This window comes from Peromyscus eremicus, chromosome 4 (genome assembly GCF_949786415.1).
Source record: "Peromyscus eremicus chromosome 4, PerEre_H2_v1, whole genome shotgun sequence".
Classification (NCBI taxonomy): Eukaryota; Metazoa; Chordata; class Mammalia; order Rodentia; family Cricetidae; genus Peromyscus; species Peromyscus eremicus.
In genome coordinates, this window is record NC_081419.1 from 105,256,059 (window position 1) to 105,270,047 (window position 13,989).

The window sequence follows — 13,989 nt, forward strand, 5'->3', positions numbered from 1 at the left end:
ATTTTCAACTTGTTGGGACTTAGAATAATCATAAAAACACACCTCTGGGTGTGTCTATAAAGGTGTCCCCTACCCCTAAAAGGTTTCACTGAAGAGGAAAGACTGGGCTAGAAAAACAGTCCAGCAGTTGAGAGCATTGGCTACTCTTCCAGAGGACTGAGGTTCAATTCCCAGCATCCACACGGCCACTCACAACTGTCTGCTACTCCAGTTTCAGAGAATCTGATGCTCTCCTCTGGCTTCCTCTGGCACCAGGCAAGCACGTTGGTACACAAACACACTTGCAGGGAAAACATTCATACATATAAAACAAAATAATAATTTTCAAAAAAAAAAAAAAAAGGGGAAGCCCCTGAATGGGAATGGTGGTATCCTCAGATGCTGGAAGGAAATGGAGCATCAGCATGTATCATTCTCTGCTTCTCCACCAGACACAACGTGACCAGAGCCTTAGACTCCCTTCTTAGACTCCCCTACCATGATCCCCTCCCTCATGCTGTCAGCCCAAACAGACCTTTAGCCACTTGTCAGGTATTTCTGTCACAGCAAGGAGGAAAAATAACTAATATGAGGTCATTTCTGAAGTTGCTGGAAATCTAATCCCAAACCAAAATTCAAATGATGATTTTTTTTTTTAAATGAAATTCAAGTTAGCAACTCAAATAGCTTTGTTTTGAGGTAGGGTCTCACTATGTAACCCTGGCTGGTCTGGAACTCACTATGTAGACGAGGTTGGCCTTGAACTCAGAGATCTTTCTGCCTGTCACTGCCTCCTGAATATTCTATCCTGGTCTATATAGTGAGTTCCATGTGGTAAGATCCTCTCTTAAAAAAAAAAAAAAAAAAAAAAAAAAAAAAAAAAAAGAAAATTAAACACGGTGTTGTGCATGCTAAGCAAATATGCACTATCCATCAACTAAACTACACCTCCAGCCCCTTGAATTAATTTTTGACCACTGAACATTCAGAAACTTCTGATTGCTAATTATTTGTGACTCCCACATGCAGTTATGCAATCCCATCCATGTTGGGTTGTGACCCATGGTTTAAGAAAAAATGCATAAGGCAAGAATTTTATTAAGAATAACAGATTGTCATCCAACCAGTGGAAAATTTCCTTCAAATTAAAAGCAAATGTTTTAGGTAGGGAGTCTATACATAAACAGATGCTGTGGAGGTTAACATTTCGTTTTGTACTAAAATTTTACTAGGAATGAAAATATATGTGACTCAAAAATAAATAATCTTGAAGGGAATCTTAAAGAAAACTGAACCCACACAATTATTCATATATAAACTCCTCAGTTTTTTTCCACCACCACTATTGTGAATCAAAAGATCGTAACAAAAATATTTCCAAAATGTGCTTTTTCACTCTGTAAAATTAGAAGGGTAAAAAAGAAACCAAAATATCATTATCCAACTAGAGTAATAACTATCTTATAAATTTTAAAAAAAAATCTATCTTAAAGCAAAATAACAAGTTATAGCTTGCTTGTTTGTTTGTTAAGACAAGGTCTCATTATGTAGTTCTGGCCTGGATATTCCGATATAGATCAGACTGGCCTTGAAATCACAGAGATCCTCCTGTCTCTTCCTCCCAAGTGATGGGATGAAAGGCCTTGGCTGCCACACCTGGCTAGTACTAGCTCAATGACCTCTTTTTGGCTGTTTAAGTGAACAGGCAGAAGGTCCTTCAAGTCAAAGTCTATCGGACCCAGCAGTGCTTCCCACCCTCTTTGTGGGATGAAAACAATGAAAAAAATAAAAGGTGTTGTTTTCTGGTAGTCATGTAAGATGAGCTGTTGAGCTGAGCTGCACAACCAAACACACGAGAATTCAGATCAAAGCCAGGGTGCATGCAAGGATAATATGCAATAAAATCCTTTGCCAAAGCATTGGGGGGGGGGGGGCACAGGGAGACCGGACAAACAAGGAGGTGGAGAGAACCTGCTGGACCACCTCTTCCTAAGGCAGGGAGGCAAGAAATGCAATCCACCTGTACTGAAGAGTGGGTAAAGCAGTGCCCTAGATACATGGGAGTGTTCCTATAGATATGCATACAACGACCTATTATCAATCAACCAAATCCAGAAAGCAATGTTCTGGATGTTGGCGTATCCCTGACACATAAATATATCGCCACTAACCCCAAAAGCAATGTGTTCTAAATATACAGCGACATGAATACAGACTCACACTTTCAATGAATAGACCCACTGGTTTTACAGCAAGAAACACCAAAAAACAAACAAACCAAAAAAAAAAAAAAAAACCAAAAAAAACCCAAACCACCTTCTCCCCCCCCCCCCCCCGAAATAACACCAGGGACGGACGGGTAAAGATGTGAAGTTATCCTCACACTTCTTTTCCGTATGCCCTTTTAGACGATCTCATTTTACAGGACACACACCCCTTGGGTCTCCGGAAACAAAGCGGGGGTCATTAATTCTCTGGCCTGTGGGTGCACACACACACGCCCCCGCCCCCCATAGATGATGAGGTCGCCATATGACTTTCACTAGTAAATAAGCCAGTGCAGACCACTGCCTTGCACAGTGTGACAAGCAGGCACGAGACAAGCACCACAAAGGAAGGAGTGGCTCGGGACCAGAGAGAAACCCACTGCCACACCGCGTCCCCGAGACGCGCGTCCGTCTCTACCACCAAGCGGAGGCAGCGGCTCCTCCATCCTCCGCCCATCCCGCCTCCCCCGCCGGGGCCCAGCCCGAGGTGACCTCCCGGTGACAGCCCGCGCCGCCCTTTGTGCGGCTGTGTGGGCACTGCCCCGCGGCCCCCGCGGTCTCGGAGCGGGTGCGAGGCCGGCGCGCTGCCCTCAGCATCCCAGAGCCCGACCTGCGGAGCCTGCGCCTCAGCCTGCGCCTCGGCCGCGCGGCCCCCAGGCCCGCCCTCCCCTCACTCACCCGGGCGGTGGGCAGCAGGCGTGAGGGCTGCGGCGCCCGGCGGCAGCTTTCGGGGGGCGAACTGGTAGCGAGCGGCGTCCGCGAGTGCGAGCCGCTGAGCTGGCGGCGGCGACGGCTAGCTGCGGCCCCGGCGAGGGGCGGGCCCGGCGGGGGAGGGGCGGGCGCCGCGCCTCTCATTCATGCCGCGGAGGCGGGGTGTGGGACCCGGATGCCCGGGCAAGCCCCGCCTCCTCGCTGAGGGCGCGCGGCTTCACTGTCTGCAATGCGCAGGCGCGGCGCTCCAGCGCGGGGCTAGGCTGCTTCCCTACCCTGTAGGTAGGGTGGGTTTATGATGCTGAGCTGCAAGGTTCTTCTCAGCTGTTTGGTGTTTTTCCGTGTCTCTGAACATGTTTAACAGTTAAAAGAATGAGACTTGGCTTATGGTGTAGCATCCGGCCCAAGAGTCCTCAAAGGTGGGGTACCCCCAGTTAGAGGTTCCACTGATGCAGACTCAGTGCCTGCACGGACAGTGGAAGTATGTTCAAGAAACAGTGCGTTCCTTTATTTAATTACCTTTAGTTATTTATTTACCTATCCATTACTCTCGGCCCCCAGCTCCTGTTTTACACTGTAGACAAGAAACTGACTCAGGACCGGGGGCCGTGAGCCCTTCTTGTAATAGCAAGGCCCAAGTTCTAGCAGATCAGTGGAAGCGTGCAGCCGTTCTCGTAGCCATCACCGCAGGGTGTGTGTAGCTTACTCCCCATTTCCCCATCTGAGCTATTCCCCCACCCCCACCCTACCCCGATCCTTCACATAAACCATACATAGTTCGTGGCTTAATTCATCATGGAAAACGCCTAGCAGCCCATCCCTTCTGCTTTGGCAAACCATAAACCTCCTAGGAAAGGGGAAGTAAGAAGAAGGATCAGTGAATGTTAGATTACAAGCCCTCTACCCAACTTCCTCTCTCTCGGAATCAGACCACACCTGCCTGCAATCTCCCCTCCCATGGCCTCCCCTCCCTTCACTCCTCCCACCCCACCCCCACTTTCCCTCGTCTCCCTCTGCTCTCAGGAGCCCTGCTGTGCTGTGTGTGGTCTTGCAGCTCTTCCTCTTCACTGTTGCTAGCATAAAGGCCTACCTAATTCCTTCACCTTGGCACATAAGCTAAGGCAGATTGTTACCCGAAGTTAAGGTCCAGTGTTGTTGGTCTCTTATTCAAGGAATTGAAATAAAGGCCCACACAGACGTGCAAAAGTAGCAAGAAAGCTTTGTTTGAAGATAAGAAAGAAAGAAAGAGAGCTGGGCGGTGGTGGCGCAAGCCTTTAATTCCAGCACTTGGGAGGCAGAGGCCGGCGCATCTCAGTGAGTTAGAGGCCAGCCTGGGCTACAGAATGATTTCCAGGAAAGGCGCAAAGCTACACAGAGAAACCCTGTTTCAAAAAACCAAACCAAACCAAAACAAAACAAAACAAAAAAACCAAACAAACAAACAAAAAAAAAAGAAAAAATGTTCAGAATACACTGCAAGGGAGCAGCAGGCCACTGAGTGAAGATTCTCCAGTGCCTGGTTATTCTCTAAGGCCTTCTTTTATGGGGCATAAGAGAAGGGGCGTGGCACAAGAGAAGAAGGGGCGTGGCACAAATGAGTCTTCTGGGGAGAGGGAACCTCAGCTGAAGAATTACTGTATCAGGCTGACCTGTGAGCACATCTGTGGAACATAGTCTTGATTAATGATTCATGATTGATATGGGAGGGCCGGCCCCGCCCCCCCCCCTTTGTGAGCAGTATCACCTGTTACCTTGTGTAAAGCTATAAATGTCAGGAATCTCCCTTGAAAAAGGTTGTGTGGCTGTTTTTTTGTTTTGTTTTGTTTTTCATTTTAATTTTTTTGTCATCTTCACATAGCTAGTGCCATCGGGGAAGAGAAACCTCAACTGAGAAAATGCTTCCATTAGATTGCTTGTGGGCAAGTCTGTAGGACGTTTTCTTGATTAATGACTGATATGAGAGGGCACAAACCACTGTGGGTGGTGTCACCCCTGGGCAGGTGGTCCTGGATGGTATAAAAAGGCAAGCTGAGCAATCCATAGGGAGCAAGCCAGTAAATAGCATTCATCTGTGGCTACTGTATCAGTTCCTTCCTTCTGATTCCTACCTTGAGTTCTTGTCCTGACTTCCCTCCATGATGGATTATTACTTAGAAATGTAAGCCAAATGATCAAAAACACTAATGACAGTCAATGTTGGAGAGGATGCGGAGCAAAGGGAACACTCCTCCACGGTCGGTGGGAATGCAAACTTGTACAACCACTGTGGAAATCAGTATGGTGGTTTCTCAGAAAATTGGGATTCGATCTACCTCAAGACCCAGCCATACCACTCTTGGGCATATACCCAAGGAATGCTCAATCATACCACAAAGATACATGCTCAACTATGTTCATAGCAGCACTGTTTGTAATAGCCAGAACCTGGGAATAACCTAGATGCCCGTCAACTGAAGAATGGATTAAGAAAATATGGTACATATACACAATGGAGTACTACTCAGCAGAGAAAAACAATGACAGCATGAAATTTGCAGGAAAATGGATGGAACTAGAAAAAATCATCCTGAGTGAGGTAATCCAAACCCAGAAGGACAAACATGGTATATACTCACTCATAAGTGGATTCTAGATATAAAGCAAAGAACAATCAGACTGCAACCCACAGAATCATGGAGGCTATATAGCAGGGGGGACCCTAGGATGACTGTGGCTTATAATAAGTTTTGGTTTTATTCAATTACTGAGCAAGCCTCAATGAAACATTTCACTATTAAGATAAGAATTTGTACTGTATCAAGCTGATAATAGAAAAATTAATTAATTAATTTTTTAAAAAAGATATATTTATAGTTAAAAAAAAAAAAGAAATGTAAGGCAAATAAACCCTTTCCTCCATGTTGCTTTTGGTCATGGTGTTTTATCACAACAGTAGACTGCAAACTAAAACAATGGTCTTACCTAGCACAGGACCTTACATGCTACTATAGTGATCTGTCAGTTAAGATCTTTCCACTGCCGTAATAGAGGTAGAACTGCTGTGGTTTAGCCGGATACTTTCTGGTTGGACCTGAGGCCTGTCTCACAGGAAGGACTCCATACTTGACACTGTAAACTTGGTCAAAAGCCCATGGCTTAGGAGGTGACAGGCCCTAGGGGGAATCTAGTACTGTTCTGCTAAATGTTCAAGTTGTCACGCTGCCTTCTAAATATTTATGTTTGTACCCATAGATGAGTGCTGCTCCCAAGACTGGACAGAGAACCTGCTGTTTGCAGTTAATGCACAGATTCCTAAGTAGTCAAAGAGTTAAGAATAAGTGACGCCGGGCGGTGGTGGCGCACGCCTTTAATCCCAGCACTCGGGAGGCAGAGCCAGGCGGATCTCTGTGAGTTCGAGGCCAGCCTGGGCTACCAAGTGAGTCCCAGGAAAGGCGCAAAGCTACACATAGAAACCCTGTCTCGAAAAACCAAAAAAAAAAAAAAAAGAATAAGTGACTACTGAATGCTTAGTCCTAAATAGGACATCTGTTATTACCCCAAGGCTCAGGGAGTAGCATGTAAGAGGGGCAAAAAGAAGGCAGGGGCCAGTGGATGGGAAGGAACGCTGTGAAATATTTTCTTCTGAACATGGCATGGCATGGCGCTTGTGAACTCACAACAGTTGTGCTTACATGAACAGGATTTAGCCAATGAACATTCCAGCAGGGATGGAGTGAGGTTCAAAAGGCCCCACCCCTAACTATGAAGCTATTGGCAGTTGATGGCTGCTGGGAAAGGGGGTGTCATTTTTTCTTTAGGGATGTGTCTGCTAATATGTTGCCCATACTGCAGTGGATGGCACCATACCCATGCCCATGTTGACAGTACTAATTAGACTCCGTGAATTGAAAGAGAAAGGGGCGAGGCGTGTAGGTGGGAAGGAGATGGATTGGAGAGTTTAAGGGGAGTGGGGAGAGAGGGGTAGATATGATCAATATATATTGTATACATGTATGAAATCATCAAAGAGAAAGTAAAAAATACTGTAAAATTTCTCCCTTGTTTGGGGTTATCTGAAGACTCCTTTTGGGATGTCTGTCATGCTGTGCATAGCAGCTCTGTTTTCTGTTTTTCTATTTAAACTATCTCAACTGGCTCCTCTCCAAGTGTTGGGACAAACTCCCCACCTCTCTTCAAGGTCCGGCCATGTTTCTGAGATGATGCTCTGTTCCTGCTGGTGCTCTCTTGCGTTAAGCCTGAGAGTGGCCCTACATGGTCTTGAGGCTCTCACTTCTAGTAAAGCTTATTCTGAACTAAGCTGCTGCGACTACTTCCTCCCTCACCCCTCAAGCCTGGGAGCTGGGCTATTCCCCTCCCTCCTTGCTCTTAAACCAGCAATTAATGCAGGAAGGCCCTTTTGGACATAGGTTTGCTGATGATCGCTCTCACTTTGGTATAAACCAGACCTCCCCACCTTTCCTCTAGACTGTTGCAGACTTTTCAATCCATTCTCATGCAGATCTATTCTCTCTCTCTTCAAAAAACTATATTATCTTGAAGTGCAAATCCGTGTCTGGCCTTTTCATTTTCTCGGCTCTGTCTGGCACTTGAGCCTTATTTTATGGCTGTTTCTAGAACAGCACCACGCTGTTTCACTCTCTGCAACTGTTGCTGCTGGTCCCTCTACTCGAAAAACAACACTTACCTAGCAACACGGAAGAAAACCTGTCTCCTCTTAAAATCCACAGAGAATTTATAGAGCACTGGAAATACCCTTTATGATACTGTGATGGTAAATACAAGTCACACATCTGTGCAAACCTGTAGAATTCATGGCAACAAAAGTGAACCCTAATGTGAGCCATGGTTTTTGATGATAATGACAAATCAATCATCAGCTATAATGAACTTACCACTGTGGTGGGGGAGCTTGGTGATGAGGGAAGGTATATAAGGTACAATTTCCCAAAATGTGGGTAGTGATCCACACTGAATGTGGGGATCATTGGCAACAGTAACAGGTTTCTTAATGTGCAACAACTGATAATTCCTTCAAAAGCAAACACATAATGAATCTGGAATATTTCTGGCATCCCTAATCCATGTTGTACTGTGATTAGCCAGGCACTTGGGAGGCAGAGACAGGTGGATCTCTGTGAATTGGAGGCTAGCCTGGTCTACAGATTGCATTCCAGGACAACCAGGGCTACACAAAGAAACCCTGTCTTGAAAAACAAAACGAAGCATGGTGATCAAGGCAACTTAAAGAAGATTTTATTTTGCCTCATGATTTCAGAGAGATAAGAGTGATGCATAAATCTAATTAATCTTATCAATAAACACCAGGAGTCAGATATGGGGTAAAAACCTGCAAGATCAGGGAAGCAGCCACCAGTGACTTTCTTCCTCTTCTGTTCCTCCTACCAAAAGGGTGAAATCCTGTCTCAGCCTCGCCTTACCACTTCCTGTCTATGGTTAACTAGTCGCTAGCTCTGCCCTCTGACTCCAAGCAAGCTTTATTTGTCAAAACACAGACAAAAGATCACACAAAATGAGATTCCATCATAGCCAGAAATCATAGCAACAAGCAGCAGGCATTGCAGCTTGAGCAGGATGCTGAAAGCTCTCGAGATTCACTGTAAATGTGAAGAAGAAAGTCAGGACTGAAACTCGTTAAACCCTCAAAACCCACCCCCAGTGACATACTTCCTTCAACAAAGCCACATCTCCTAAGCTTCCCAAATAGTGCCACCAGCTGGGGGCCAAGTGTTCAGATGCCAGAGACTAAGGGGGGACACCTCATTCAAACCACCTCAATAAGTAAGACTTAACTGTTCCTCAATCACCTTTCACCCAGTTCTCCTGATTTTGGCTCGCTCAATTCCAAAGGCCTCTAAGACTTAATTCAAATCTCCTCTCCCCATCTCACCCCCTTTTCCATGAAAATGAGGTTGTTTTTAGTCTTTCCTTGGGTCTTAGCTTTCTTGGAGTTTTGAAGTCAATTATCATCCATTCCTGTTTTCTAGCTTCTAACACCTGTTGCAACTGTCCCTTCTGTTTTCTCTGTCCTGCTGAACCCATGTTCCCACCCCACTCCCAGTCTCATTATAGTAGTTTTGTGGGAACAAGGAAGGACAAAAAATAGATGTATGGACTAATTTTATTGCCTTAGCCTGGGATAGTGTGGAGGGGACAAAACTCCAGGACTATTTGGAAGGATTTCCCTTTTGTGAGATCCTTGGGAAGACAAGCAGGCAAGTAAGAACTGCCTTATATTAGAGCCAAAGACCTGAGAAGAAAGTGTGTCTTCCTGCAGAAGATCCTGTTCCCTTACAGGGTCTTCTCTCAGTTATGCATAAGCCAACTTTTGAAGACATAGACGGCTGCCTTTCCATTTCGATCATGTAAGATGGAAGAGCAAATGGCCAACTCTGATGGAAACCCACCTAGAGGGGTGCTGCAGTGGCTGGAGGGCAGATAGGACAGCTGTCTGCTTTCTCCTCCTTTTCCCTTCCCCTGGCTTTGGAGTGAGCTGGTGGTGACGTTGGTAGATTGGACAGACTAAAATCGAGGAAGAAGAAAACTACCATACTTCTTTTTCGTAGAGTAAGTTGTGGGCAAAAGTAGCATCCCACTCCATTTCCTCTTCTGAACTCAACCCAAGAACCAAGTAGGAAGGAAAGGCCTTGACGATTGGATGGAAACATCAGGGGAGGAAGAAACTGTGGTGATAGTAGTGGTCTGAGGTTGTAGGAACAGCATAGCCAATAGCTAGAGGAGCTGGGCTGGACAGCATGCTTGGCTTCCACAGCTCAAACTTTTAAGTTCCCTGATGATCACCTGCACTCAAAGGAGAGATTGAAGTCAACAGAGGCTAGAGTTATCCTCCTCATCATCATGAAAATGACGCTGAGGACCTCTCCACAAAGTTGCTTAGTAAGTTCCCTGAGGGACCAAGCCCCAGTTGGGCATAGCAGTAAATGGACCGTGAATGTCCTTTCACGTTGTTGGCCTCATCCCCTTCTGTGTCTCCCTCTCCTGTTTTCTTCATGCTTATTTCCTTGGATCACTTACCAGATAAATTCTCTGCCTCCAAGTCCCTATTTCAGAGTCAGTTCTTAGGAGAAGCCACAAGAAGGTGAGTGTCTGTTTCAAAGGTGAATCTAAACAGTTTGTGTCACTCCTGGGAGACTGTATCATCACTGTTCTGCATCCGTAGCTGGTTTTGACTGGCAAGAACCCACATCTGATCCTGACCACATTATGCTTCAGGAATTCTGAGTTCTTTTTAGATGATTGGATCTGTGTGTATACCAAGAAAGCAATGTGGTTTGTTGATGGCTGGGTAAACAGAATGCCTGTCTCTGCCCTCTTCTTTTAGTCTGAAGTTAGACACACAGCCAGGCCCAAAGATATGGTACATATATGTGTCTAGGATTCCTGTCCATTGTTTTATATATATATACCTTACACTGAGAAGCAATTACTCTCGCCGGGTGGTGGTGGTAGTGGTGGTGGTGGTGGTGGTGGTGGTGGTGGTGGTGGTGGTGCAGGCCTTTAATCCCAGCACTCGGGAGGCAGAGCCAGGTGGATCTCTGTGGGTTTGAGGCCAGCTTGGGCTACCAAGTGAGTTCCAGGAAAGGCACAAAGCTACACAGAGAAACCCTGTCTCGAAAAACAAAACAAAAAACAAAAAACAAAACAACAACAACAACAAAAAGAGAGAAGCAATTACTTTCTCTAGACACAAAAGTAGCCAGCAGCAGGAGGTTCATATGGCCTGTGAGGAGGGCAGCACCCTCAGAAGAGATTTCTTTGGAATTCTCAGAATGCAAGGATTTGGGGAATCCAGAGCATAGACCTTGCTCTCACAGAAAAGGTGAGTGTATTCAGGTAACCCCAGTCTAAGAGGTTAACACATTGTATGATTGGCCCTCAAAGAGATCATTAAGAACCCTGGATAAAGCCTGGTGGGGGTGGTGGCACACACCTTTAATCCCAACACTCAGGAGGGGGATCTCTATGAGTTCCAGGCCAGCCTGTTTACAGAGCAAGTCCCAGGACAGCCAGGAATATACAGAAAAACCCTGTCATGAAAGGCCAAACTATCATAACAAAAACAAAAAACAAACAAACCCTCTGGATAATTAAACAGCCAAGTGACTGTAAGGAAGGCATTTTTCTAAAATAGTGACGGCATTTTTCTTCCTGTTGCTGTGGTAAAATATCATGACTAGGCAACTTATACAAGGAAGCATTCATTTGGCTGTATAGTTCCAGAGGGATAAGAGTCCACTATGGCAGGGAGGTATAACTTGGGAAAAGGAAGCCGAGATCACATATTTTACTGCAAGCACAAAGCAGAAGTGAGGTAAGACTTTACACTCTAAAAACACACACCAGTGACCTACTTCCTTTAGCAATAACCTCTGCAAATTGTTCTACCAGCTGAGGACCAAGAATTCAAATACATGAACCAATGAGGATGCATCTCTCATTCCACACCACCACTCACTGAGATGGAAGGCCTCCCAAGTGCTGGGGCTAAAGGCACATGCCACCACTGCCCGGTTGATCACAATGTTTTATCCCAGCAACAGAACAGTAACTGATACAGTTAACATCTTCCACACTTAATGCTTCAGACTCTCCCCCACAATCCTAATCATCTACCCTCCATCCCAGAGCAGAAAGCAGGATATTTAGCCCCTGGAAAGGATAAAAACAAATGATCCAATTTTTTAAAAAAGGGGTGGGGCTATGAATCTAAACAGAGAATTCTCAATGGAAGAAATAAAAATGGCTAAGAAACACCTCAGAAAGTCCATTGGCCTTAACAACTAGGAGAATGCAAATTAAAACAACTTGGAGATTTTATCTCACTCCAGTCAGAAAGGCTAAGACAAACAGAACAAGAGACAACAAATGCTGGAGGGGGTGTGGGGAAAAGGGAACCCTCCTTCACTGTTGGTGGGATTGCAAACTGCTGGTCCAGCCGTTCCGGAAATCAGTATGAAGAATGCTAACAAAGTTAAAACAAACACATCTACTGTATTACTTAGCTCTAGTACTCCCTGGCATGTACCCAAGGGACTTGCCATTCTCCTCCACAGATACTTGCTCAGCCATGTTCATTGCTGCTCTATTCACAATAGTTAGGAAGTGGAAACAACCTAAATTTCAACCTGTGAGTAGATAATCAAACGTGGTACACATACACAAAGGAATAGTATTTACCTCCAAAGAAAAATGAGATCATGACATTTCCAGGTAAATGGATTATGTTGACTGAGGTAACCCAGACCCAGAAAAGATAGATGCTACATGCTCTCTCTCATCTGCAGTTCCTAGCTCCAAATTTTCAGATATAAGTATACAACATGAAGTAATTGCAGAAACCAGGAAGGTGAAAGGGACCATGGGGTTTGAAGAAGAAGGTAAAAGCAGGATACAGGTGATATGAATTGGGAAACAGACAAATGGGGAGGGGTTTGTAACTGGGGAGGGGGAGGAGGGCAATAAAAAAGGAAAGGGGAGGAAGGACATGTAACACTGATGACATTTTATAGTCTTGAGAAATTATTATATATTTATTTACTTAATATAATACTATATATGTTTTTACACACACACACTACATGAAGTTAAGTCATTGGGCTGGCGATGTTCACCACAAGAGACATTGACTATCAAAAACCCCAGTACTGAGCGTGAGAAGCTCTGTTCAAGTTGTTGGTCAGGGTCGCCCAAGTGACTCCCCAGACAATATGAGCTATTACTGTTGCCATTGGTTTTCTCTCGCAGGTTGAGAGTAAGTTCCTGCTGCTGAAGACAGAACACACTTTGGACACAGGACTCAGAAGATTCCTGCTAGTTGTAACCTGAAATCTTCCTTCCTGTGGTCTAGCTTTCATAGTACCAGAAAGTACTATGTAAGCTGCCAAGGGAGGAAAACTACCAAGCTGTGATGGCAAGATACCCCTAAAGATGCAATAGAAGCAGTCATATCTTGGAGGTAACCAACAGCTGTCTAATTGGACTTAATTAAGGCCCACTCAATAGGAGGAGAGTCATGCTTGGTACTAGGAACCTAGTTAACTTCCCAGGGCTAGTGAGGTCATGGATCTTAGAAGAAAACCTATTACTGTCACTTTACGAGACCAGCATAATTTCTATGTCTAAATTCTCCCTCTCCCTCTCCCTCTCCCTCTCCCTCTCCCTCTCCCTCTCCCTCTCCCTCTCCCTCTCCCTCTCCCTCTCCCTCTCCCTCTCCCTCTCCCTCTCCCTCTCCCTCTCCCTCTCCCTCTCCCTCTCCCTCTCCCTCTCTCTCTCTCTCTCTCTCTCTCTCTCTCTCTGTGTGTGTGTGTGTGTGTTTGGTTTTTCAAGACAGGGTTTCTCTATGTAGCCCTGGCTGTCCTAGATCTCACTCTGTCGACCAGGCTGGTCTCAAACTGAGAGATCCACCTGCCTCTGCCTCCCAGGTGCTGGGATTAAAGGTGCGTACCACCATATGTACAAATTTCTACAAATTCCTTTTGCAAATTAGTTGCAAAGGTCTACAAATCATATATCAGGTAATCACAGAGAAGGTCCCACGTCTAGGAATTATTTTTTTATTACTTGCTTTTATTGTTTCTGTGAAAACATGCCTAATGAAAAGTAATATACTAGAAGAATAATTTATTTTGGCTCAGAGCTGAAGAGGACACAGTCCATCATGGAAGGCATGGAGGTGAAGGTGTAAGACACTGAACTAAACACGCTGTGTCCATAGTCAGGGAGCAGGGAGAAATGAGTGACAGAGCTCTTTACTTTCTCCTTTCCACTTTTTATGCAGCCCAAGCCCCAGCCATGGAGTGGTGCTATCCACATTCAGGATGAATTGTCCTTTCTCAATCGAATTTCTCTGGAGGCACCCTCACAAACATGTGGAAGTGAGCCCCCTACTTCCAAATCCGACCAAGGCAAAAATCAAGTCGAACCACAACTATGCCTTAGGTTACCTGGAGATGGGGCATGCCATGCAAGTGATTTACAGAGGGCAGGGACTCAG

General features: G+C 45.4%; 1 protein-coding gene across 1 annotated transcript in view; it reads right to left on the reverse strand.

Moving 5' to 3' along the window:
• Rnf24 (ring finger protein 24) overlaps positions 1 to 3,058 on the reverse strand; it is a 46,709-nt gene extending 43,651 nt beyond the window's left edge. Inside the window, exon 1 of the mRNA XM_059261462.1 lies at positions 2,925 to 3,058. The gene's annotated coding sequence lies outside the window, so the exon portion shown is untranslated. The remainder of the gene's footprint in view (positions 1 to 2,924) is intronic.
• Positions 3,059 to 13,989: the final 10,931 nt, after the last annotated feature.